Consider the following 25,113-nt stretch of genomic DNA (forward strand, 5'->3'; position numbering starts at 1 on the left):
CCTGTAGTAATGTGTAAATCTTACTGAATTTGTATAAGCCCTGTTGTTAAATTCCACAAACAACCTTCTTCCCAATGTTTCAGCTTTTAAATAAACTTTCAGTTTAATAAGTTAAGGATGATCAACTAACGTTGTCCCTTTCGATTTCCGCAATCAATGCTGATCAAACCAACAAATTACCTTCCGGTCTATTTAACAATCAAACACTTAGAATTCAGAGTTTGATAAAGCATCCACGCAATTTATAAATTTTACTGAAAAGTAAAGAGTAGGGAAGAGAGAAGAACACAAGGTTTTACGAGGTTCGACTTCAACACAGCCTACGTCCTCGCCCTTGGCAAAACCATCAAAGGATTCACTTATCATTGTTCCTTTACCAGGTGGAACAATACCGATTACAACACTCCTTAGTTAAGGCTAGAGCCTGCCTTCTCCAAACAATATCCCCTTGTTTGGTCCAACGATTCAACACTCGAACCGTTTATCAATCTGCTGCAAAGATTTAAAAATAAGGCGTACAAGAATTGCTCCTCAAAGAGCTGATTAGTACAGATTAAAAACTATGTACTTCAGTAAAATTCACAATACGAAATTCAGATTGAAGCTCTAGAGATTTATTACTATAGGAATCTTTCAATAGATGAAAGAATTAACAATTGTAGCTCAATATCAGTGAGAAAATCAGCAGAACTTTAGAGAACTTCGTGGATGTTGAGAGCAACAAATAACTTTCAGAATTTCAGAATGCTTGAGAGAGAGTTTGATTGCTGATTTGTAATCTTGGTGTATAAATCAATGTAACTTGAGGGTATTTATAGATGTAGAAAGGTTTCTTACTTGTTCCCCAAGTTTACTTGGAGTAGGGTCCAAGTTTTAAATTAATTTGGGCTTCAAGTAATTGAAATTTTAAAAATATGCCCATTGAGTATTTTGAATTTTTCCGTGAGCTAGACGACTGTGTGCTCTCTGGCAGTCATCTGTCCATGTATTTCAATTACATTTTTCACAAACAGAAAGGTCGCAATCGTCTGTCCTTAGGGTGGCAGTCGTCTGTCACTGAACAACTCAATTTCTAAAACATACAGAAGAGTGGCAGTCGGCTGACAAAACCCACGCAGACGTCTCATTTTGCACTGACAGTCGTCTGTCAAGTGCCTCACAGTCATCTGTCATGCTTTTTAACACTTCTTTGCTTTGAGTTCTTTTTGTTGCTGATCTTTGGATCTTTCAAAACATCTTGAGCTTTCATTATGGATCACTTGCATTTATATAAGACTTTCCATGTTCCTTGATCCTTGTGAGCTTTCAAGATATGGCATTCAAAGTTTGGGCTTTCTGAATTTTCCTTTTTATTTTTGAAATCATCTTTGCCTGAAATAGTATCACTTGGAAACAATATTAGATAACCTTACTTTGTTATCATCAATATCAAGAGTTGTAAGCCTAGCTAGGCCAACAATCTCCCCCTTTTTTATGGTGACAAAGAAAGAGCAAAGATATATAAAAAATAAAAATAAAACTCCCCCTGTCAATAAGCATAGTCCTTAAGACATAATTTCAGATTTAACATTAAGACATAGACTTAGAAACAAAGACATAGAACTCATAGTACATAGAACTCATAGTTCATCAAACTAGAAACATAGACTCATAGACTTTGCGCACACACACATACTCCCCCTTTTGACATCAACAAAAAGGCATAATACATCCATAAATTGAGCATGTGCAGCTTACAAAACAGCAAAAAGTTCAAACATCATCAAAAGTCTTTAGTCTAGTATCAGAAGCTGTGTCACTATCTGCAGCAATTCCTTTTCCTTTAGATTGCTGTGATCCTTCTTCTTCTTCTTCTTCAGCTTTAACAGAGTCTTCATCTGATTTGGCCTCTTCATCGGATGATTTGTGTGAGCCATCATCATTTTCATCACTTTCTTCATCAGTGTCATTTGGTTTTGAACCAGTGATACGTTGCTCTATGTTGTCAAGACGTTTGTCCAGTAAAATATATTTATCATCAATATTTGAGATCTTGTCTTGAAGAGAAGCAAAACCATCCCTCGTATCAGAACTGAAGCTGGAATAGTGCTGATAAAAAGGAAGAAACCATGTAGGCATATCAGCTTCTTCAGGAGCTAGATTACGTTCTTTTGGTGCTGGTCGTGCAGGTCTATTGCCCTAAACATCCATCCCTCGGTGTACTTTTTGTAACCCATACTTTTTAAAGTAGTGGAGGAGAGTATGTTGTAATGGGTTCGCTTTACTATTTTGGAAGATGGAGTGAGGACTTGAAAGTGAGCAAAAACTAAGGAAAGAATGCCACCATATGGAAGCCCAATTCTAGGAGATTCGAGCTTCATGACCATTCATTTGAGTATGAGGCTAGCTAAATCTAATTTCTTTCCTTTTAGTATGCACCACATGACGAAGCAATCAAAGAAGGAGATATGATCAAAGGATCCTGATCTATGAATTATATTATAAGCAATGATCTTGTGAAGAATTTGTGCTTGCAAATTGAGCTATTTGTATTGTGGAGGATTTCCAAAATAGACGGGTTGATCGTTCATCACAAGAGGCAGAAATTCTTGTGGTGAAAAACCCTGCTCCATTGTCCATTGTTTTTCTATTGGATTGCTCTCAAAATCACCATGCTTTATACGAAGTATTTTCCTTAGTGAATGTGGAGTAAGTGTGATCTTTTGGCCAAATACTTCGGTGTCAAATCCTACATCTTTCTTTATCAAGTTTGAGTAGAAAAGTTTAATCTAATCAGGGAACAAACTTATCCCATCCTATATTTTTGAACAACTCAAGAATCTCAGGGAAATTTTCTTCAAAGAAAGTAACATCTAGTACCTTACAAAACATTGGATTGATTGTAGAGATGTGATTTTCGTACAAAGCTTTTGCGTGAGATGAAACCAACCATTTTTCTATTTCGTTGTTGCTAGCAGGCCTTGAAGAAGAAGCTTTGTCCTTTTTCCCAACTGATTTGGTTCTTGGCATGATGATGTAGCAGAAATTTGAGAAACCCTAGGTGTGAAGGATTTAGGGTTTGATGAAGTGGAGTTCGGTAGAGGTTTGGAGAGGAGAATTTTAGAGGAGAGATAACGAGGAGTTGCTTTAGTGAAGGGTAGACGAATGGACAGGCGTCTGGGGCTTTAAAAAGAGTGTTTTTTCATGTCAAGTAAACTTGAACCGTCGTGAGACAGACGTCTGTCATCAAGGTGACAGTCGTCTGTCAACTGTCTTTCCAGATAGACAGTACCCTGTCAGGCGCCTACCTGGTGTCTGGTAGTCGTCTGCCTTGAAGAAAATTTTTTTTCTCTCTTAGTTAACCTCTCGTATATGTAACATTCCCAATTTTCGTCGGATAAATACAAATTGATCTTCAGCTAGTGGTTTTGTGATTATATCAGCTAATTGATCGTGAGTGTTAACAAATTCAAGAACTATTTCTTTCTTATCTACATTATCTCTTAAGAAATGATGACGTATATCAAAATGTTTGGTTCTTGAGTGTGATACTGGATTCTTTGAAATATTTATAGCGCTTGTATTATCACACTTTATGGGAATTGTTTGATATTGAATTTTGAAGTCCCTTAATTGTTGTTTCATATATAAAGTTTGAGCACAATAGCTCCCAGTTGCTATGTATTCTGCTTCAACTGTAGATAATGCTACGAAATTTTGTTTTTTTGAAAACCAAGAAACTAGTGAGTGTCCTAGAAAGTGACAAGTCCCACCAGTGCTCTTTCTATCTATTTTGCATCCTGCATAATCTGCATCTGAATAACTTATCATTTCGATATCAGTTCCCTTTGGATACAATAAATCTAGATCAAATGTGCCTAGTAAATATCTAAGGATTCGTTTAATTGCGATTTGATGTGATTCCTTAGGAGCCGATTGAAACCTAGCACACATACATATACTAAATATGATATCCGGTCTACTTGCTGTTAAATAAAGTAAGCTTCCTATCATTCCTCGGTAATGTTTGGTATCTACTTGCTTTCCTTTTTCATCCTTGTCAAGACTCGTTGAGGTGCTCATGGGAGTTCCTATGGGTTTGCTTTCTTCCATATCAAACTTTTTTAACATATCTTTGATATATTTAGTTTTATGAATGTTCCATTTTTAGCTTGTTTAATTTGTAACCCTAGGAAGTAATTTAATTCTCCCATCATGCTCATTTCAAACTCTCTTTGCATAGTTGTAGCAAATTCGTTACATAAATCTTCATGAGTTGCTCCAAATATGATATCGTCAACATAAATTTGTACTTTAAGCATATCGTTAGTTTTGGTTTTTATAAATAGAGTGCTATCTATCTTTCTTCTTGAAAAATTGTTTTGGAGTAGGAACTTGCTTAGTCTTTCATACCAAGCTCTAAGAGCTTGTTTCAATCCATATAAGGCTTTAGTTAACTTGAATACATGATTTGGGTTTTTAGAGTCTTTAAATCCTGGAGGTTGTTTAACGTAAACTTCTTCATTTATATAACCATTTAGGAATGCACTTTTTACATCCATTTGGTATAATTTAAAGTCTTTATTGGCTACATAGGCAAGAAGCATCCTTATAGCTTCCATTCTTGCTACGGGAGCAAAGGTTTCTTCATAATCGATACCTTCTTCTTGATTATAGCCTTGTGCTACTAGCCTAGCTTTATTTCTTACAATTACCCCATTTTCATCCTTTTTATTTCTAAACATCCATTTGGTTCCTATGATTGATTTATCTTTGGGTTTAGGTATAAGTTCCCATACTTGACTCCTTTCAAATTGATTTAGTTCCTCCTGCATAGCTATAATCCAATAATCATCTTTTAATGTTTCTTCAATATTCTTGGGTTCATCTTGAGACAAAAAAACATAATGGTTACAAATATTTTCTAATGTGGCTCTAGTGGTTTTTCCTTTTGATGGTTCACCAAGAATTTGATCTTTTGGGTGACTTGTAGCATATCTCCATTCTTTAGGTAGTTCTAGATTTTCTATGATGTTTTCATTTGAAGTTTCATTATTATTTTCTTATTTTATTTCAAGATCTTTTTTTTTTTGTGAGATATCTTCTTTTTCATCATTCTTAACTTTATTGTCATAATTATTTGATTCATCAAACGTTATGTGTATTGATTCAATAATAGTAAGAGTCCTTTTATTATAAACCCTATAAGGTTTAACTATTTGTAGAATAACCTAAGAAGATACCTTCATCAGATTTTGCATCGAACTTTTCTAAATCATCTTTATTATTAAGAATAAAGCATTTAGACCCAAATACATGAAAGTAGGAAGTGTTAGGTTTTCTACCTTTCCATAGTTCATACGGTGTTTTATCTAAGCTTGACCTAATGGATACCTATTTATAATATAACAAACTGTATTTACAGCTTCTGCCCAAAACTATTTAGGTAGATTATTTTCGTTTATCATGGTTCTTGCCATTTCTTGGAGGGTTCTATTTTTCTTTCTACAACTCCATTTTGTTGTGGAGTCCTAGGTGCTGAAAAATTATGATTTTTTATGTTCATTACAAAATTTATCAACATCTTTGTTTTTAAATTCCCTACCTTGATCACTTCTAAAATTAGTTATATTATAACCTTTTTCATTTTGTAATTTCTTGCATAAGGTGATTAGCATGTCACAAGTTTCGTCTTTGTTTGCTAAGAATAATATCCAAGTAAATCTTGAATAGTCATCTACAATTACAAAAGCATATTATTTGCCTCATAAGCTTAAGGTTATAATGGGACCAAATAGGTCTAGGTGCAAGAGTTCTAAAGGTCTTTTAGTTGATATTTATTTTTTCTTTTTGAAACTTATTTTGACTTGCTTTCCTTTTTGGCATGCGTCACACATCTTGTCTTTTATGAATTTAGTATTTGGTAATCCTTTTACAAGATTTTTCTTAGATAATTTGGATAAAAGATTCATACTAGCATGTCCTAGTTTCCTATGCCAAAGCCAACTCATTTCATTCATTGCAGCTAAACAAGTTACATTTTGATTTACTAAGTTCTCAAGATTTATACCATATACATTTTTTATCCTATGAGCTATAAACAAGGTTTTATTGTTCTTGGGGTTTTGAATAACACATTTTTCCTTCTTAAAAGTTATTTCGAACCCTTTGTCACTTAATTGGTTTATACTTAAATGATTGTGTTTTAATCCTTCTACAAATGGCACATTATCAATAGTAAGAGAAGGTTCTTTACCTATTTTTCCAATGCCAATAATTTTACCTTTGACATTGTCGCCTAAGGTGACGTATCCTCCATCCTTTTGTTTTAATGTGGTGAACTTGGTCCTATTACCGGTCATGTGCCTTGAACACCCGCTTTCTAAGTACCATTTATTCGTTGATGGTGTTGTCCTAAAGCACACCTACAAGGCTACAATGAGGGATTCATTGTGTTAGTCTTTGGAACCCAAATTCTCTTAACTTTCTTTGAATTGTTTTTAGTTCCATTATTTACTTTCCATTCTCCTTGAACTTTAACATATTTTCTTTTTAGTGGACAATTGAACATTACATGACCCTTAGTCTTGCACATGTAGCAAGTAGTGTGTTCATGTTTGTTGTTTGAAGAAGTACTAGCATAGTGCTTGGTTTCTTTGACGAAATATCTCATGTATAATTTTTTACTCCTTTTGTTTGTTTTTCCATTATAACCTATCCCTTCTTTGTTTTCATTTAGTCTTTGTTGTCCAATCATTTTTTCAAAATTTTCTTTTCCTTTGGTAAAGTTATATATAATTTTCTCTTTATCCTTTACTAATTTTTTAAGTTTGATTATCTCTAACTCTTTTTTATTTAAATCATCTTCTTTAATTTTTCCTATCTCTTGAGTAATTTCTTTTATTTCATCTTCTAATTTTTCAATACAAGAATCTTTCTCCTTTTCACTGGTTTTAGATGCTTCAAGTTGCTTCATTAATTCTTTATTTTGATCTTTCAAAGTTATGTTTCTCTTGGAAATTTTTATGAATCTTTTATGTAAAGAAAATAACTCAGCTTGTAATTCCTTATAGGAGGGCATGCTATCACAAGACTCATTGTAAGATTCTGTTGAGGAGTAATAGGAATTTACCTCTTCGTCATTCGCCATGAAGCATATATTTGCCATCTCTAGTCCACTTGACTCGTTTTTCGTCTCACTGGGGCTTGAATCATTCCAAGTGGCCTTCATAGCTTCCTTCTTTTTCTTCTTGTCTTTCTTGAGTAACGGGCAGTCCGGCTTGATGTGCCCTGGTTTCTTGCAATGATAGCATATATGAGGTTCATTTTTACTTTTATTTTCTTTTCTACTTGTCTCTCCTTTTTTAGGTTTCTTTTTATTAAACTTTCTAGGAAACCTTTTATTTTTCCTATAGAACTTGTCTAATCTTTTAGTGATGAATGCTAATTCATCCTGATCTAAGTCATTTGATTCACTTTTTTCTTCACTTGAGCTGTTATTAGAAGCTTTTAATGCTATGGACCTTTTATGCTTGGGTTCAGGATTTCTTTCCTTTAAAGCCATTTCATAGGTAAGTAGTGAACCTATAAGTTTATCTAGAGAGGTGGTCTTAAGGTTTCTACCTTCCGTGATAGCAGTAGCCTTTGGTTCCCATATGAAGGGAAGGCCTCTTAAAATTTTTCTAATCATTTCGTAGGTAGTATAAGTCTTTCCTAAGGCACTTAAGGAATTGATTATGTGGATAAATCTGGTATACATACTGAAATTAGGAATAGCTTCCCAAGAGGGGGGGTGAATTGGATTCTAAAAATTTATTTTGATTCCTTTTAAAATACCTTAAACTTCTTTTATTTCTTTTAACCAATTCTTGACTTGTTTTTTTAATTCCTTAATCAATCAAAAACTTAGTTCTTTTTATCCAATCAATTAAATACAATCTTCAAACCAAACAATCAATTTATTTGCCAAGTACAAGTTAAACAACAAACAACCAAACCAAGATATAAAGTCTTCAGCACTTTGGTAATATAAGATCTTGAGATAGTTTGTTTGTTTATATAAGCCCTGTGATTATGAATTATAATTTATGCTTACTGAAGTAAAGCCCTGTATAAATAAATCCAATCACTCTTTCCAAATATTTAGAATTCAAATAAACTCTTGGCAAATTTATCTTTGGGGTGTTAACCAAGTAACGTACTCCCGTATGGTTTCCGCAAGATATGGTGTAACCAACGTACTCCCTTTCGGTTTCCACAACCCAAATCAAAATTGGATTTTAAGTTTACTTGATTTCCAAATATGTGTAGTATGTATAATTTAGATATTTAAATCATCCACGCAGTTGTATATGAACTGAAAATAAAGAATAGGGAAAGAGAGAGTGAGACGGAGATTTTTATGAGGTTCGGCTTATACCCAGCCTACGTCCTCGCCTTTGGCAAACCACCATAGGATTCATTAAACCTGTTCCGTTGACGGGTGGAACAAAACCGATTACAACATTCCTTGGTTAAGGCTAGAGCCTGCCTTCTCCAAACGATATTCCCTTGTTCGGTCACTCCTTACATAGGCTAGAGTCCGCCTCTCTAAGCAATATCCCCTTGCTTAGCCAACGATCTAAACACCTTGGAACGTCAATGAACTACAAGAAACACAAGATAAAATCTGCGTACAAGTATACTCTCTCAAAGAGCAAGTTAGTACAATTTCAGTATTATATACTTAAATGTAAAATATCAATAGGAAATAGAATGAAGTTCAAGTGTAGAATTCACCAATATCCTTCTTAGAAGAGGATTAGTAGTAGGAATTCAAAGGAAGAAGGATCAGCACTTCAGAATTCTCAGCAAAAGAATTTTTCAATGAGTGAGCAAGAGAACTTAGGAAGAACAAGAGAACTTTCAGCTTCTCAAAAACAGATTTTTCAATTCTTGGATTTTTATTTGTTTTGCAAAACCATGTATTTATAGGCTTTCAAACTTGCCAAAGTTTCCTTAAAGAGTTTCCCTATTTATTAGAATATTTAAGGTTCAAACGGCTATAATTTAAAACATTAGAATTTTAAAAATTTGCCCGTTGAACAGTGTTTAAATGTCTGACAGCAGTGACCCCGTTTCAGTGTTTTGGCCATAACGTTTTCTTTATAACTCCAAATTAGGTGTTCTTGGTGTCAAAAGAAAGCTAAGAGAAAATCCTACAACTTTCATGTTTACCACTCTTTAAAATAATGAGCGTTTGATAGAGAAAAATTCACCTCAATGCGGCTGTATAAAAATTGACAACATTTGGGAAAAACTCTTTTTGGTGCTCTTTATTCCAAAAATGATTCTAACCTTTTTAAAATAATTTTTGACCTTATAAAAATATTATTTAGGTATTTTTAAAAAGTATCTAGGTCTAAGAAATTAACCTAAGAGCTTCAAAACATTTCAAACGATATTTTAAACATTAAAGCACTTACATGAGACTTCTAAAATATTAACATTCTAAGTTCTTGAGTCTTCATGCTTTGTCCTTAGATTGAATCCATCTTTTTTCAAGCTTCCATATTCTTTAAGCTTTCTTACTTTGCCTTTCTTTGGATCTTTTGACTTTAATATGCCTTGGCTTTTAACAACTTATTCATGTCCTCATGTTCTTCAACAAGTAATTCATGTCTTGGCTCATTTAAGCTTCATTTGATCCTTGTGAGCACTTTGACCTTGCTTCCATCATATTTGATCCTTGTGGGCACTTTGACCTTACTTTCACATATATGAACCCTGAAATATCATTACTCACACAAATACATTAAATTTCATTTGTTTGCTAACATCAAAACAAGATAACAAGATTTTAAGCCTTGTAAGGCCAACACATACTAGAGATTGTTTCATCTGAATTCATTTTGAATGCTTCATACTCACTTGTTAACATATCTATCCTGTTGTCCCAAACATCTACTATTCCTTCATATGTTACTTCTAATTTGTCCCGTATTTCTTTAGCCATTTTGCAGGCCATGACCCTATTGAACTCATTTGCATCTAAAACACAGTATAAAGCATTTATAGTACTTGAATTTATTTGGAGCATCTTATAGTCTATATCGGTCATGTCTTTTTGCTCTTTGGGAATTTGTTTTCCATCTACTATCTTAGTAGGGATTAGGTCTCCATCCATAACTACTTCCCAAGTTTTCCAATCCATGTGTTGGAGATATATTTGCATTCTCTTTTTCCAAAAGGTATAGTTATGTTCACAAAAGATTGGTGAACGGGTTGAGGATTGGCCCTCACCGAAGGGTGCTACTCCTATATTTGCCATTTGATCTTTTTATAGTTTCTTGTTAGAAATTACTATAACTAGGCTCTGATACCAATTGAAATTAGGATAGCTTCCTAAGAGGGGGGTGAATTGGGATTTAAAAATTTTATTCCCCTTTTTTAATATTTTTGTGTTATAACAATAATCACACTTCAACCACAATCACAAAATTGATTCAGAGTAATCACAACCAAAATAAAATAATCAACCACTTAATAATAGCCCTGTAGTAATGTGTAAAGCAAGAGTAATGTGTAAAGCTTGCTGAATTTGTATAAGCCTTGTTGTTAAATTTCACCAACAACCTTCTTCCCAATGTTTAAGCTTTTAAATAAACTTTCAGTTTAATAAGTTAAGGATGATCGACCAACGTAGTCTCTTTTGGTTTCCACAATCGATGCTGATCTAACCAAAACAAATTACCTTCCAGTCTATTTAACAACCAAACACTTAGAATTTAGAGTTTGATAAAGCATCCATGCAATTTATAAATTTTGCTGAATAGTAAAGAGTAGGGAAGAGAGAAGAACACAAGGTTTTACGAGGTTCGGCTTCAACACAGCCTACGTCCTCGCCCTTGGCAAAACCACCAAAGGATTCACTATCACTGTTCTCTTACCAGGCGGAACAATACCGATTACAACACTCCTCGGTTAAGGCTAGAACCCGCATTCTCTAAACAATATCCCCTTGTTTGGTCCAACGATTCAACACTCGAACCGTCTTTCAATCTGCTGCAAAGATTTAAAAACAAGGCGTACAAGAATTGCTCCTCAAAGAGCTGATTATTACCGATTAAAAACTATGTACTTCAATAAAATTCACAATACGAAATTCAGATTGAAGTTCTAGAGATTTATCACCGTAGGAATCTTTCAATAGATGAAAGAATTAACAATTGTAGCTCAATATCAGTGAGAAAATCAGCAGAACTTTATAGAACTTCGTGGATGTTGAGAGCAACAAAGAACTTTCAGAATTTCAGAATGCTTGAAAGAGAGTTTGATTACTGATTTGAAATCTTGGTGTATAAATCAATGTAACTTGAGGGTATTTATAGATGTAGAAACGTTTCTTACTTGTTCCCCAAGTTTACTTGAAGTAGGGTCCAAGTTTTAAATTAATTTGGGCTTCAAGTAATTGGAATTTTAAAAATATGCCCGTTGAGTATTTTGAATTTTTCCGCGAGCCAGACGACTGTGTGCTCTCTGGCAGTCGTCTGTCCATGTATTTCAAATACATTTTTCACAAACAGAAAGGTGACAGTCATTTGTCACTGAACAACTCAATTTTAAAACATATAGAAGAGTGGTAGTCATCTGTCATGCTTCTGTCTCTTTGTTTAATATCTTTTAAAATGTCAGTCGTCTGTTAACACTCATTTCTTATTTGAAGACATTTTTTTGATTTCTCTTTTCTTTTCTTAATTTATCTTGGAATATTAACGTGTTTAACTTTGAAAAATATGTTCCAAGACTTAAACTAAGTTCTCTAAGTCTCTTTGCCTAATAAGCTTCAAAATGAATATTCATACTTGAATCAACTTGAAGTACTTACAAAGCTTGTTCTAAAAACAATTTTGACACTTCTTTGCTTTGAATTCTTTTTGTCGTTGATCTTTGGATCTTTCAAAATATCTTGAGCTTTCATTATGGATCACTTGCATTTATGTAAGACTTTCCATGTTCCTTGATCCTTGTGAGCTTTCAAGATATGACATTCAAAGTTTGGGCTTTCTGAATTTTTCTTTTTATTTCTGAAATCATCATTGTCTGAAATAGTATCACTTGGAAACAATATTAAATAACCTTATTTTGTTATCATTAAAATCAAGAGTTGTAAGCCTAGCTAGGCCAACACTTTCTCCTTCAAACCCTGCTCCCCTCTTCCTTGTAGCTAATAAAAAATGACTTTTAAAAAGTAGCCCCCAACGCACACTAACACGGGCCTCCCTTTCTTCTTTTGCATGGTTGGGTCACATTATGACCCTGCCTTTTTTTTTTTTAATTTCACTTATGTTCTAGCCTATACACAGCCATAGCAAGGCCCACTTTTGTTAGCCGAAAACCTCACACCATTTAGGCCTAGCTCACTCACGGCCAGCAGCCCTCACGCACGCACGTGGCACCCCAGCACTCACACACGCACGCCCCCACAAAGCCCAACTCCTTGCTTTAATTTTAAGCCTAGCTAATTTACTTTTAATTTTGCAGAAAGCCCAACTCCCTTTGTATTGCCAGCCCACGGTTGAAGCCCAATGCATGCATGTCACATGCGAGCTCCCAAGAACTCCCAAGGCCAGCCTTCTTGGTCTTCAACTTAGCATGCATGGTGTCTCATTGTCCACACGTCACAGCCAGTCTACGTCTTCACGAACACGACTTGACTTTCGAAAATTATCCTCAAATACGCACACTTTGATGCAGACATGTGTTCGTTCACACGACCATATACATTTAATTCCAGATTTAATTTTCAGAGTCTTTCCTGCAATAATAAAGTACAAAAGTCCATAAATTATTGAATAAAATCTCAAAGATTATAGATTGAGCTCAATGTTAATATATGGAACATAATTAGGCCTTTAATTAAAAATATTATCTTTAATGCATGATTTTAAACGCCTAATTATGCAACTTTGACGCGTAATCACACCTCCCAACTAAAGTTTTGCTAGTTTCTAGCAAATAACGTGAATGCAATCAGACCAAGGAGAGAAGCAACTAAAATTCTTATACTCATGAAAATAACATGCCATGAAATATGCTTAATGAGTTTAGGAACACAAGACATAGATTGACTCAAGTTACGTCTCAACTGAAAGATTTATACACCATTTAGTAAAACAACCAAAATAATGGAGTGTAACAAGGCTCACGTGTACAAGAGAGGATCGGAATTCTGAGATTGACCACTAGCAAACATTAATGGTTTCAAACACATCAATTAATCTGAGACAACCGCATGGTCTTACTCTAATTTAAAACCATTGTACTGATGGCTTTCACACTATTACACTTTTAAAGGCACCCACTTTCTTGATTAGCTAGGACCTCATAGTAGGTAGCCGTTTCCAGTGCGTGAATGTACAAAAGGTGGCTTTCACGCTACTACACTTTAAAAGGTACCCACTTTTTTGTTTAGTTAGGACCCTGGTAATAGGTAGCCCTTTCCAATACACAATTGTTCCCCTCTGTTCAATTTTTTATTCTTATTTATTTTTATTTTTTTTAATTTTTTTTTCAATTGATCCCTGGCTTGTTTCTTGTTTTCATTTGCTTCAAACTTTTTTATTTTTCTTTCTTTTCATTAGAGTTCCAAACAATTGAAGTGTATATCAGCCAGAAACAATCTAAGGTAGTCTTTTTAAGTCTTCTAACCTGTGTAGTGTGTGTAGTAAGATTTTCAACATCATTCCCTTGGTTGAAACTAAGTGAAATGGATAAAATTCTCTTTTGATTCAAACTTTGATTGCACTACATCCTACATGTTCTATATCCTAAAAAAAAAAAGAAAAAAAATTTGAAAAAAAAAAAAATTGACATGTAACGTTCACAAGTAAGGAATTTAGCACGCTCTGAGCTCAATACCAGTATTTCCCAAAAGGTGGACCTAACTAACATGCAAACATCACATGCAATTTTCATAGTGAAATTCTATCACATGGAAGCACACAATTGCACATGCAAATTCTCTCCCCCCAACTAAAATGAGACATTGTCCTCAATATGAAAGCATAGGGGAAATGGAAAAGATATGCACGGGGGAAAACAAACCAACAGGAAAAAAAAAACAGAACAACATAAAGTCACAACCAACAAACACAATAGAAAAAGAAAAGAAAGATGCAAACAAGAACAAATAAAACGAAAAGAAAAAGAAAAAGAAAGGCAGTAAAAGAGAAAGGTCAGAGGACTCCCCTGGGGTCTTGTAGAAGCAAGACCTTTTCATGTGGATCGAATGGAGTCATGAAAGGCTTGAAACGCTATCCATTGACTGTGAAGCTGTTGCCATTCTTTGGATCTACAATTTCTACCGCGCCATGAGAATGAACTTTTTTAACGATGTATGGGCCACCCCATCGGGACTTCAGTTTTCCAGGAAACAGATGCAATATGGAGTCATAGAGAAGCACTTGCTGCGTAGGGAAAAGTTGTTTGTCCTTGATTTTCCTGTCATGCAGCAACTTCATCCGCTCATTTGCTAAGCGGGCATTGTCGTAAGCTTCCCTCTTGGATTCTTCAAGCTCACATACCTGCAATTTTCTTAAACCTTTGACATCATCAAGTGAAAAGTTAATCTGTTTTATAGCTCATAAAGCACGATACTGAATCTCAACAGGTAAATGACAAAATGGGAGACATAGACATTTCATTCTTTGCTGTGATTTTCCCTAGTTTCTGACAGGCCTCACAAGTTTTACAAAAATTCTCAACATCTTTGAATATAGTATGCTAGTAGAGTCCACTTTGCAAAATTTTTGAAACATTTTTTTTTTGCAGCAAAGTAACCTCCACACGCTTCACTATGACAAAAATGCATCACAGAAGTGAATTCATCATTAGGTACACGTCTGCGAACCAATTGATCAGAACAGTATTTAAACATATATGGATCGTCAAATAGTAGTGTTGTACCTCTGCAAGGAACTTACGCTTATCCTGAGTTACCCAATGGTCTAGCATTCGGTCGGTGACATGGTAGTTCACATTATTAGCAAACCAAGAAGTGCGTGACATTGCAAAAAGACGCTCATCAGAAAATCATTATTTAAGGGAGAAAGGGATACAGGCACATTAGGTAGCTGCAAACAAGAAAGATGGTCAGGTACAACATTTTTTACTCCTTTTTTATCTCGAATGGTGATGTCAAACTCTTGAAGAAGTAGAATCCATCTGATTAACCTGGGCTTAGCATTCTTTTTTTCCAACAAATATTTCAAAGCAGAGTGATCAGTAAAAATAATGACAGGAGATCTAATGACATAAGAGTGAAATTTTTCTCAGGCAAACACAATAGCCAACAATTCCTTCTCAGTGGTGGTATAATTTTTCTGAGCATCATTCAAAGTACGACTTGCATAATAGATGACAGAAGGCTTATTATCGACTCTTTAACCAAATACGGCACCAAGAGCGAAATCACTAGCATCAGTCATAATCTCAAACGACAAGTCCCACCGAGGGGGTTGCATAATGGGTACGATAGTCAAATGTTTCTTCAGTGTCTCAAAAGCCTGTTGGCATGTATCAGTCCATAAAAATTCAGTCTCATTTTGTAATAAAGAACACAGTGGTTTAGCACTACTACCGAAATTCTGAATGAAACGCCTATAGAAGCCGGCACGACCAAGGAAAGAACAGATATCCCTCACTGTCTTAGGGGCAGGTAATTGGGAAATCAACTCTACCTTGGCTCTGTTGACCTCTATACCACGCTCAGAAACTAAATGGCTAAGTACCAAACCACTACTTACCATAAACTGACATTTTTTTCGATTCAACAAGAAGTTATTTTCTTCACATCTTTTCAGAATAGCAGTGAAATTTTTCAAATAGATATTAAAAAACTTACCAAACACAGAGAAGTCATCCATGAAAATTTCACTCATATCATCTAACATGTTAGAGAAAATACTCATCATGCAGTGCTGGAAAGTAGTAGGTGCATCGCATAATCCGAATGGCATTCTGCGAAAGGCGTAAGTACCAAAGGGGCAAGTGAAGGTGGTCTTTTCTTGATCCTCTTGTGTTACGACAATTTGATAATACCCAGAAAAACCATCCAGAAAACAATAGAAAGCATTATCAGCAACTTTTCGAGTATCTGATCTAGGAAGGGTAACGGGAAGTGATCTTTTTGGCTAACTGAATTCAACTTATGATAATCAATGCACATTCTCCAACCCGTTACTTTCCTAGATGGGATCAAATCTCCACTAGCATTCTCAATGACAGTCAAACCAGATTTTTTAGGTACTACCTGTGTCGAGCTTACCCACTTGCTGTCAGAGATAGAATAGATGATGTCAGCAGCTAATAATTTCAGCACTTCTTTCTTTACCACTTCTTTCATGGTTGTATTCAATCTCCTCTGCGCATCATGAACTGATCTGGCATCTCCTTCCAGAAAGATGTTGTAAGTACAGATTGCAGGATCAATACCCTTGATGTCTTCAATAGTCTAGCCTATTGCTCCTCGATGCTACCTCAATACCTACAATAACTCAGTTTCCTGGTTCAAGGTAAAATGGGAAGAAATTACCACCGGAAATGTGCCCTCAGCTGGGCCCAGAAAAACATACTTCAAGTCCTCAGGTAGTGGCTTCAACTCAAGTGTAAGGACTTCTTCTTCTAATGACTTCATGACTTATGGTACGTCAAGAGTTTCAAAAGTTGGCTTACGCCAACTACTCATATAACCTGCATCTAACAACTGAGGGGAACCATTTATCTCTGTGCACTGCCCCTCTGATTCTGTCAACTCTTTAGACAAAGTAATTGTCTCATAAAAAACATTAGGCTGCTCTGGAGAGTCATTCTCAAATGTACTGTCAGAATCAAACACTGATAACAACTCTGAAATATCAAAATCATCTATCACATCAACTGCACGTACCTTGGAGTCATCACAACCACTCGACATCTTGCAAGCATTGAACACGTTCATCTCCAATGTCATATTCTCGAATGCGAGCTTCAGTACTCCATCCTGACAATTGATCAACGCATTGGAGGTAGCAAGGAGCGGATGTCCAAGAATGACAGGTGTCTGGGAAATGGTGGAGACAGGCTGCTGCATATCCAAAACCACAAAGTCCATTGGGTAGTAAAATTTATTGACTTGAACCAATACATCCTCAATAACACCCCGTGGTACATTCACTGATCTGTCAGCCAACTATAGTACAATGGAGGTCTTCTTCAGCTTACCTAACCCCAACTGCTCATATATCGAGAATGGTAACAAGTTCACACTACTCCCAAAATCAAGTAGAGCTCTCCCAATGCGAGATTCACCGATCATAATGGAGATGGTGGGAGAACTAGGATCTCTGAGTTTCTGAGGAGTTTCACTCAATGTCAACGCATTGACTTGCTCTGGCAAGAAAGCCTTCTTCTTTACATTCAGTTTCCTCTTCACTGTGCACAAGTCCTTCAAAAATATTGCATACGAAGGAACTTGCTGTATGGCATCCAGAAACGGAATATTAATCTTCACCTGCTTGAAGATTTCCTGAATCTCATTGTGCTATTTGTTCTTCTGACCAGCTGTCAACCTCAGAGGATAGGGTACCACAAGTCGGTACTCCTTACTAGTCTCGGCCTCCACATCGACTGACTTCTTCAATTCTAGGCTTGTTTCCTCTAATTTTTCTTTGGCCTCATCTACCTCAATTGCAACTTCTGTTGTCGGGGCAACTGTTTGTCTCTCACTAGATATCTTAGGTCGGGAGACTTCTTTCTCACTTCTCAAAGTGATGATGGCCTTTGCCGTCTCAATAGAATCTCCTGAAACATTATGCATTGGTTGCTGTTGCTGCCGGTATACCTGAGGATTAGGCTGAGGCTATGTTGGAAATTTCCCTTTTTCTAAGATACTCAACTGTGTACTTATCTTATTAATAGCGCCTCGCAGTTCATTGTTAGTTGTGGCCTGAATTTGCATGAACTACTGAAGAGTATCCTCAAGAGACTTCTTCGATGGAATGGGTGCGATATTAGATGGAAATTTTGGAGGTGAGTAGTGCTGAGAAATCTGATGTGGCTGATACAGGTGCTGGGGCGGTGGTGCATAAGATTGAGGAGGCTGCTGAAACTGCGAAGAAGATTGACTAGACTGATCATTCCTCCATGAAAAATTCGGGCGATTCCTCCATCCCAAATTGTAAGTGTTCGAGAAAGGTGATTTGGAGCTCTGTTAACCCAATTTGCTGATTGAATTTGATCAGACCTACTCTCTTGTATTACCAGCATAATCGGACAATCCTGGGTCTTATGGTTAGAGTCAGCGCATAGAGAACACACCTCAACTGATTTCGTTGTTTTCACCTTCTCTAACTCCATAACCTCTACCCTCCTAGCTAACGCAGCAATACGAGCGTGAATATTAGTTTCCTCCTTGACCTCATATTTACCTCCACCACCAATTGCCCTGAGAGGTTGCACTGCCATTGGTGCCCGATCAGATTGTGTATTCCATTGTCGTGCACTTTCAGCTAAGTAATCAAAGAATGCTAGTGCCTGATCTGGTTCCTTGCTGAAGAACTTCCCATTACACATAGTCTGAACAAACTGCTTACAATCAGGAGTGAGGGCAGTGTAGAAATAATTTACCAGCCTCCAAAGACTCAAACCCATGATGTGGATAGATATTTATCAGCTCTTTGAACCTTTCCCAACAAGCCTGGAAGGTCTCATCACCTTTCTACATAAACTGACTGATTTGCTCTTGCAGGAACTGGGTTCTCTGAAAGGGAAAAAAATTATGTAAGAACTCACGCTTCATGTCAGTCCAACTAGAAATAGAGTTAGGTCTCAGAGAATTAAACCAAATCTTCGCTTTATTCTTCAAGGAAAAAGGGGATAAACGAAGCTTAATGTATTCATTAGTTCCTGCTCTAATAATGAAGGTAGTACATGCCAACTCAAAATCTATCAGATACTGATAAGGACTCTCAGAATCCATCCCGTGGAATTGAGATATTATTGACAACATACCATGCTTAATTGTGAAGTTCGGTACATCATTTGACAAAGCAATATAGGATGGTGTAGTGGTGCGTGTAGGCTGCAGAAAGTCTTTAAAAGTGCGTGGTGTAGGTGGAGGTGCAGCCATAGTTTCCTAAAAAATTTCTCCAAAAAGATCACTTAAATCAATTTCAGTGTCCTCACTCACAATAGGAACAGGAAACCTACTACCTGTATTAGGTGACAATTTGTATAGCCTATGTGAAATGTCTCTAACTCAAGGTATCAAACATCAACCCAAACAGGAGACAGTCACCAACATAGTAGCAGACAAGCATGATCAAAATATATTTTTTTTTATTATCAAAATATTTTTTTTTTCTGTTTTTAAATTATGAGAAAAATCAAAATAAATGGAGAAACACTAGTTTGAAACTAATTTTGGCAATCCCCGACAATAGCGCCAAAAACTTGACTCACTTCTAAAAATGAGTAGTGCAAAGGTTATCTCAAGTATAGGAGTTACGTCGTGCAATAATTAGTCCAAATAGGCCAGATCATCTCCTCAGGGAATGCAGATTAGTTTTAAATTAGCGCAAAACAGTAAAAAGAAAATATGAAAACAATTTTACTGAACTTAGTTCAGATTCGAAATCTTGGGTTTTTGAAAAATTTGTGGTGGGGTTAAAATGACGCAAACAAACATAAACTAAAATTAGCACCGGCTTAACTAAAAATAAACTTAATCTAATAATGCCTTAAACATAAATAAACCTAACACTAACGAAAACAAAAATACCCAATCCACTAATCGACTCAATTAAATATAAAAATGAGGAACAAAAAGTAAATAAACAATAAGGAATTCTTCAACAATGAAATAGACTAAACACACTAATTAACTTAAACCAACATTTAACTCCAACACTAACTTTAAATAAAAACAAACTAAGCTCCACAATAAATATAACCCAAACTAGATTTAATGGCCTTAAATAAAAAAAAAACAGCTGACTTTAATAATAAAAGTAACTCAAATAATATTCAATCCCAAAAATGACTTTAAAAAGAAAAACAAACTAACTTCAATAATAAATATTAAATCAAACAACAGTTAACGTTTAAAACAAAAAGAGAGGGAGATGTGTACCCAGTTAAAATAATAAATTAATCCAAAGTTGAAGCATTCAAAATAACAAATTAAAGGACAAAAAATTAATTAAACTAATAAACTACCCAAACAAAAAAGTAAATATTAATTTAATGCAATAATAAAATCTTCCAAATAATGTATTTAAAACAAAAATTAAAATAAAGAAAGCAATAAGGAAAGAGGGAGAGAGAGAGAGAAAGAGAGAGAGAGAGATGGAGGAGCTCGGGTCTCCACAGCAGAAGACATTGTGCGGCGCTGATACCAAGGCCAGTAGTGTCCCACACGCAAACCCTAGCTATCTTCCTTTCTCCTTCAAACCCTACTCCCCTCTTCCTTGTAGCTAATAAAAAATGACTTTTAAAAAGCAGCCCCCTGTGTCTACTGCCCCCAGTGCACACTAACACGGGCCTTCCTTTCTTCTTTTGCATGGCTAGGTCATATCATAACCCAGCCTTCCTTTTTTTTTTTTCAATTTCACTTCTGTTCCAGCCTGTACACGGCCATAGCAAGGCCCACTTTTGTTAGCCGAAAACCTCACACCATTTAGGCTCAGCTCACTCACGGCCAGCAGCCCTCATGCATGCACGCGGCAGCCCAGCACTCATGCACGCATGCCCCCACAAAGCCCAACTCCTTGCTTTAATTTTAAGCCCAGCTAATTTACTTTTAATTTTGTAGAAGGCCCAGCTCCCCTTGTATTGCCAGCCCACGGTTGAAGCCCAAAGCATGCATGTCACATGCGGGCTCCCAAAAACTCCCAAGGCCAGCCTTCTTGGTCTTCAACTTAGCATGCATGGAGTCTCAATTGTCCACACGTCACGGTCAGTCTACGTCTTCACGAACACAGCTCGGTTTTTGAAAATTATCCTCAAACACGCACACTTTGACGCAGACATGTGTTCGTTCACACGATCACGTACATTTAATTCCAGATTTAATTTCTAGAGTCTTTCCTGCAATAATACAGTACAAAAGTTCGTAAATTATTGAATAAAAACTCAAAGGTTATAGATTGAGCTCAATGTTAATATATGGAACATAATTAGGCTTTTAATTAAAAATATTATCTTTAATACATGATTTTAAACGCCTAATTACGCAACTTTGACACGTAATCATTATTTATGTAAATTGCAATATAACGTTGGCAGGAATGAGGAGTTCGTTATATTGTACCTGTTATAAATCGCAATATAACGTTGGTAGGATTTGAGGAGGTCATTATATTGTCATTTATATAGATGGGATAAGGCGTTAGCTAGCATGGGGAGGTCGTCTTACTGTTTTACTATGAATAGGGCCGTGTGTGTGTTGTGACTGTGGAAGTGTGTGAAGTAAGAGCGTGGGGGGAATGATGGGAAGGGATGCTCTGGGAACTACGGGTTGTGAAGTAAATGTGCATTTTCAATTATGGGTGTGAGTGCATGAATGTGGATTGAATGTATGGTAAATGTGGATGTGCTATGGTGTGTGTGTATGCAGATTCTGTGGTATGATTGATGTTGAATGTGTGTGAGTATAGTTACAAGTGTCCTTATTGTTGTTGTTAATTAATAAACGAGTATATTTTGTATACACTAAAACTCATGTTGCCACACACTGATAATAATTTATTCCATCCTTACTGAGAAGTGTCTCACCCCAATATACAACCCATTTTTCAGGACCTTCGCGTGATCGAGCTTAGCGAGCTCAGGGTAGGGTTGGTTAACATAGTGTAGTGTGAGTGTTTGTAAGAACTTTAAAGTCTTTAAGTTTATGTTGTTTTAAAATTCTGGTTATGTAATATGGACAGATGAAAATTCCTTTTTGGTCGTGTAATATAGTACTTTGCTATTTTATTTGAGGATGTTTAATTATATTCCGTTGCTTGGATGATATTTATGATATCAGAGATAGGTGAATGGAACACAACACCTCGGGCCCCACTTGGCGGGTTCGGGGTGTTACACATACCGTTGACGGTTTGAAGCCGAGACCAAACAGTCGATGTAACAACACAAAAAATAGTCGACTATTTCTTTGCACCTGGCAAAACCGTCTACGGTTTTAGGGAAATGACGGTTTCCTCTTGCATGTTAGCTTCAATGTTTTCTACCATGTTTTTCCCTTTGTACATGCATTCAACTCAATATATGAGCCACATATTACAACAAATTCAAATACGATTTAGTTAAATGGGGGTTTGTCAAGCAATCTATTCAAAATTGGTGGTTTGGGAATATCTTACCTTGTTCAACAAAGCCCTCCTTTGCAATTGGATTTGGAGATTCATGGTTGTGAGGGAACACTTTTGGAGGAAAGCCATTGTTTCAAGATATAGCTTTGATCACAATGGAGTAGACACTTGAGGAGGCTAGGGAGCCTTACAGAGTAGGCATTTGGAAATGGATCATGAATGATGGGAAGAATTCTGTTTTATTTTTGGATTTCATCCACTTTGAAATTGAAAACGGAGACAATACTTTTCTTTTGGTATGCATATGGTACTGTCTCACCCCACTAACTGCTCAATTCCTTGATATTTTCAGCTTGACCTGTAATTAGTATGCACTAGTGGGTGTGCATGTTAATCACTCGTAGCAATGGAATAATTTAGGACATTCCTTATGAGAGAAATGCCCGAGATTGGGAGTTTGAAGCCTTTGCTGAATTCTTTGATTTTTTATGCAGAACAGTTTCATCAAACAAATCTAAATGAGCCCAAGTAGCGGCCAAGTAAAAATGTCTGTTTCACAGTCAGCCCTGACTATTTTTTTTTCGCTCGGGAAGCAGCCCTGGTAAGAATAGTTGCCTTTGATAATCCACAGAAATGGGGGGAATATCATGGTGAATGGATGCTTTCGGTGCGAAGAAGTTGAATATGTGGATCATATCCTGTTACACTGCATTTGTACTAAAAATCTCTGGAGTCTGCTAGTGCTCTGGTTGGCTAGTGTTAGGTGACTGCTGAGACCATGGAGAAAGAGATATGGGCTTGGGAAAGCACTTGAACAAATGTAGACAGGGAAAAAGCCTTGACCTTGATGGCTTCATCCCTCACCATGTTTTTTTGGGGTTGTGTAGATGCAGAGGAACAGAAGAGCCTTTAAAGGAACAGCTTTGTCTCTTACATCTCTAAAAGATAGATGGCTTATTGCCCTCACTAGCCGGCTTGATGATTCTACAATTTGGATTCTTAAACAATACTTATTTTTTGGATACTCTTGTCATATAGATGATACCTTGCCCTTTCCTTTTGTTTTCCTCGTTTTGGCTGTCTTTGTTTATAATTGGGTGGCAGCCTCTTTGTGTCTTTTAATAAATTTTCTCTTTGCTGATAAAAAAGGTGTTTCTTGGTGTATTGGTAAAGTAAAGGTTGCTTTGGTGGGAGCTTTAGGCGTTGGGCTGCACTTCTATGTTGGGAAGAATTTGGGAAAAGTTGGTAAATTAGTCCAGGTTCTTAGTGGACTTGAAGGCATGCTGGAAAGAGCAAGAACGCACTACTGTAAAAGTTAGATGAGCAGTCAAATGAATAAAAATTTGATAATTTTGTTGTTGTTTTTTCAGAGGTAAGCATATATATATGGCTCTTGCCAACTTGTCTGCTTTGATGGAAAATTTCCTAATCTTTTAGATTTTTAAATCATGATTCCAGTGAGGAGTGATTTGGTTGTTGTTACTTGTTAGAGGCAGAAGGGGGGAGGGATAGAACTAGAATAACTTGAAATGCAAAACTGAGTAAAGATTCGACAGCATTCACTTTTGAGTATATTGTGAACCCTACTTGGGATTTAAGGCTTGGTTGGCGTTGTTGATAATGATGGCTTGATTTGAAGATTTACCTCTCTAATAGTTGACAGCTCTCTGGGTTTAAAAATATCTGTAGGCATCAGTTTGTGCAAGAATGTTTTTTTTTCTCTCTTGGTGACGGAAATTTTTTTCCCTGCAACAACATTTGGGAAATGTCTTCTTTGCAGTGGCCTTTAACATCTTTTTAAAAAAAAAAAATAAAAATAGCAAAAGTGTCTATTTAATTTCTCTCTGTTAGCTTTGCGAAAAAAGAAAAGGGTGGGTTGGGGGAAGGGGGGATACTGCCAGTCAAACTGTTGTATGCCCTCTTTTTTTGGGATGATGTGGATCAAAATAATGCAAAGATTTTTAATGGCAAAGCAACTCCGTTATGTCTTTTATAGGAAATAGTCATTTCGCTGCTTCCTTTTGGGTTCACTCATTGGGTTTATTTCAGGGAGTTTTGTTGTATTATCTTTAGAGGGATTGGAGCGGGATCTTATAGTAATTATTTTTAAAAAGGATATGTTACCCTCCAATCTTTGTAACTTTTTGTCCTTTCTTTTAATGAGGTTATTTTTCTATCACAGGGAAAAAAAAACTGTGTAGAAATCCTGAGTATTTTCATGTATCTTGAGTAAATTAGGAAAGTGTGTAGATATAGAAGATTGTATATTGTTGAGGGTGATTCTATTAGGAGATTGTTTCCATAGTTAGAACTTCCGATTGTATTATATTTTGTAAATTGGGCTGTACAAATTCATTCAAGAAATTCAGAAATTATATTCTGTTTTCATGGTATTAGAGCTAAGGTTTCTAAACCTTAGTGAACAATGGCCGACGACACCGTTAACAGCAGAGGGTCGAGTTCCTTTGAAAATCTCGACGGCGACTCTGAAGCCACATCCTTCGTGGGTTCGAATGGGTTAGACAACTCAGCCTTTCCACTCTCGGTGGAGAAATTGAATGGAAAAAATTTCCTTGAGTGGGCTCAGTCCATCAAACTTGTGATCAACGGCAAAGAGAGGTTAGGTTATCTTATTGGCGAGAGGAAGAAGCCTGCCTCAACCGATGTTGCAACCCTGCAAAATGGAAGTCCGAAAATTCCATGGTAATCGCATGGCTCGTAAACTCGATGAAGCCTTCAATCGAAAAGATCTATCTGTTCTTACCAACGGCGAAGGACGCTTGGGATGCTTTTCATGAGACGT

The 25,113-nt window shown here is 36.2% G+C and overlaps 1 long non-coding RNA gene across 6 annotated transcripts in view; it reads left to right on the forward strand.

The window, feature by feature from the left end:
* Positions 1–25,113, forward strand: part of LOC131165838 (uncharacterized) — a 49,228-nt gene that overhangs the window by 16,930 nt on the left and 7,185 nt on the right. For 2 of the 6 annotated variants that reach the window (XR_009139657.1, XR_009139661.1), the window contains one exon: positions 21,796–21,990. The exons of the other annotated variants lie outside the window; for them this stretch is intronic. This is a non-coding gene — a long non-coding RNA (uncharacterized LOC131165838). Of the gene's footprint in view, positions 1–21,795; positions 21,991–25,113 lie in introns of those variants that run through there. 6 annotated transcript variants of the gene reach the window in all.

Source organism: Malania oleifera, chromosome 10, assembly GCF_029873635.1.
Source record: "Malania oleifera isolate guangnan ecotype guangnan chromosome 10, ASM2987363v1, whole genome shotgun sequence".
Taxonomy (NCBI): domain Eukaryota; kingdom Viridiplantae; phylum Streptophyta; class Magnoliopsida; order Santalales; family Ximeniaceae; genus Malania; species Malania oleifera.